The sequence below is a fragment of the Apus apus genome, chromosome 11 (genome assembly GCF_020740795.1).
Source record: "Apus apus isolate bApuApu2 chromosome 11, bApuApu2.pri.cur, whole genome shotgun sequence".
NCBI lineage: Eukaryota > Metazoa > Chordata > Aves > Apodiformes > Apodidae > Apus > Apus apus.
Window position 1 is genome coordinate 11,887,501 of NC_067292.1, and position 3,723 is coordinate 11,891,223.

The following is a 3,723-nucleotide window of genomic DNA, read 5'->3' on the forward strand; positions in this document are numbered from 1 at the left end:
ATCTTTTCTCTTCAAAGTACCTTACATATTCTGCTGGTCTCCCTAGCTTGCTACTACAGGACTTAGAGAATGCCTTCCATAAGTAACTGTGCTTTTTTTGACTAGCACGTCTTAGAAAAATCAAGTTTTTAGATTTTTTTAAAGTATTGTGTGTTACTGCACTCCTCCACACATTTAAGTGTCCAGTTCAAGAGCTACATTAATTATACAGGAACAGAAGGAATTAGCACAACTCCTGAAATTTAAGTATTCCTTTTCACTTAGTAACTCATTGGTTGTTCTGTTACCATTAATAACCTCATCCTCTAGGGATGAAAAATGCCATACTTTTGGTTCATAGTGGCAATATTAGTAACTAGAATGATGCTATGTAATTCTCCTTTGTAAATAAAATACATACCATTCATTCATCAATATAAATCAAGCTATACAAGCCACTTCCTTGTGTATCATCTTCATTAGTTGGAAATCTCTTTTAAGTTTGGACCTCTAATCAGCTAAGCTTGGAACAAGGCTAGAGGGGAAAGGCAGGGATTTAGTGCTTAAATCACTTTGCTAGTCCTAAATCCTGGGACTAATCTGTGCCAACTGAGACTTCACAATTGCTTCTGACTCTAGACTTTCCACCAAGGGTATCCCAACCACTTTGAAATAAATAGCTAGTTAAGGTCCTAGTAGCAATGCTGTAGAGCACTGTGGATCTCAGCAGGATAAACATCACACACTGATTTCCAGGATACCACTTTTGTCAGGAATACCCAAGTTAATGTATTTAAACTTTGTCTCAGCTAGGCCAACTGCAGCAAGAGTGATGACGCCAGCACAGTCATCTCTGCAAAAAATGCTGCATAAACCCAAGGAAACTGGAGAACAGTTCATGTGATGTGTCTTTTGCTGACTGGGAGATGCCCTTTTTCCTCTGTCCCTATTAATTAGATGTGAATTAGAAGCCCATAGTCTACCTAGACATTATCTTGCGAGTGTTTCAAATATAGGCTGCAACCTCCTGCCTGTCTGCCTCCATTACCCGTGCCTCCCTTCCTACAACTGAATTCCTAGGCATGAGAAGTCACTGCCTTCTAAATCACTGGCTTCAAAATAGTTTTCTGATAGTTTATTAAAACAACTCTAAGCCTTTTCTTTCTCTTCTTTGGTAAAATATTTATTCTTTCTTTAAAGGGGAGTTTGATAGATGTAATCATCTGAAGAATGTCCTGCCAATTTTAAGTTAGTCACAGATACAGCTGTGCAGATCATGTTTCCTGTCAATACTAGAAACTTGTCAACCACCCGTCTCTTACCAGTTCTCCCCTCTTCAGCTGTGCCACATTCAAGCTTTCTTGTCTTTGTCTGCTAGCACATTCCCAGATCACTTCCTTACTTATCTGCTTATCAGACAGCCATTTTCACTCCCTCCATGAGCTTAATCAGTCTTCACTTCTACTTCTGCAGCCATCTTCTGGGCAACCTACTTTCCAGAGAAACCTACCCAGTTCAAACACAGGATTATCACCCTCACGTCTACGTCCTTTGTAATGCTCACAAGAAACTGGGTGACTAGTGGATGAGTTAAAATGCAGACCATCTAAAACTTTGTACAGTGGAGGATTGGGATAATGTTGCATGAAAGCCTTTGAGAAAAGGTGGTTTCTTGTCCTGTGCAGTAAGAGTGATCTTGTGAGTGCTGCAGAAAAGATAAGTTAAAATTACAATATCAGGTCTCTGATCTTTCATGAAGTCAGTATGACTACAGAGATGAAGATTTTTCTGCACAGATGCTCTTATACCTACTGCTGCTGTTAAAATTAATAAAAATGTCGCTGCTGGTAACCATAGGGGAAGCATTTCACTTCTATTGTAACTGCGAATTATATTTTTGTCCTGTTTATATTATGTTTGGGTTTGAAGCTTGACCTGCCAAACATCTTGTTTTGTATATTTTACAGATAGGGGCTAAAAAGTGAAACATCCATCTCACTTTTAGACAACAGTCTTGAGGTCTACTTAATAGTGCTTATACAAATACAGACTCCTACACTAAGGATGCGGAGTGGGGCTTTCCTACAAAACAACCACAAATGTAGTAAATCAGCCAGGTTGGGTCTGTCAAATATGGATCACCACCTTGTCTGAAATGAGGGCCAGTCTGGAGAAAGACACTATTCAACATGAAAGACAATCACAGTTTCCTTCACTAATTCTACCTGGCTCAACAGCACAATACAATGGAAAGCCAGTTCACATACTTGTTTATATGTATAATTTCCCTACGACTATGATATGACTTTTAATGTAAAATATTATTTTATGCATGTACTAAAATGATTCAATTTAAGATCTGGAAGTTTCTTGATGAAAAATAATGTTGTACAGTAATTTGATTATGCCTAGAATCAGATACTGCATTCTACAGGCAAACAATTTCTTTGAAAGTGAACAGTTTCTCGCTATGTAGCTGTGATTTGCACATTTAAAATGATAAATTTAAACCCATAAATAGTAAATCAATTGCAGGTATAGAAGATAAAACTGAAATAATTCATCATATCGCTATAGGAAAACATGAAGAGTAGATGTAATGGGTCGTTTTGACTTTAAATTGAAATCTGTTTCTAGGTTTTTCAAGGACAATTCACTTTACAAAACTTTAATGTATACATAAAAATCATCCATCAGCACATCTGATCCAAATATACTAATGATTTTTATTGGTCAGATCTTGAAAGTGAGGTTTATTTTTATGGAGTATGCATTAATTAACCCAACATGTACTATCTTCCAGTATATCTAGCCAAGTACTTTCATTTAAACATGTTTATTGTGAAATGTTTGCATTCCCAACATTTGTGGCCCACACACAGACTATTTCATACTTCACTTCTGAGCAGTTACAATAGTTAAAAGGAGTTATTGTTTTTGATTAATGCATTTTTGGGGACTTTTTTTTTTTTTTAAAGTTCCAGAACTATGCTTTGCAGACATTCTTCTCTACATTAAAGCATCTAAATATATTTATCTTGAAAATAAAGTTAAGAAAAACTGAGCGGGATGCACTTTAAATCATTTGAACTTTTGCATGGAAAGTGAACATTATTAACGTTTCCATGTAATTTGACTGAACTTATGCAGAATATTAATCAACTGATTTGATATAACTGTATCAATCATAAAAAGAAAAGCCATGTATGCAGATACGTGGAGTGGTGCATTACAGATGGGAGTTCTAAGACTGTGGCTGTCATCTTTTGATTAAGAAAAGGAAATGATTTCACTAAAAAGATATTCCCTCTTGTGTTGTTTTGTTTTAACTGAGTTTGTACTTTCCACTGAACTGGACATATTTATTGAGACTCATAAGTTACTTCATGGTTACCAACATCACTGTAATCTCAACAAACTATCTTTTTTCTTGCCAATTATCTAAATATCATAACTATAAAATATCTTAAAACATTCTCTATAGTGTAAACATCTTAGCTACAAAGCTTTAAGTGTAAACAGTATGATGCATCAGAATGATTTTAAGCGATGTTATAAAAACTGCTCTTAAAAGCTAAACAAAAATGTAAAGCTTCCATCTGTTTTATGATTTTTCCACTGTAGAACTACTGCTGTGTGCCAGTGTACTGAACCATGGCTTGCTAAAGAGATTGCTGGGGTCACAGATTGAAAAAACAAAGAGCAAGTCTTCAATGGTTGATTTTTTTTTCTCAAGTCTCCTTG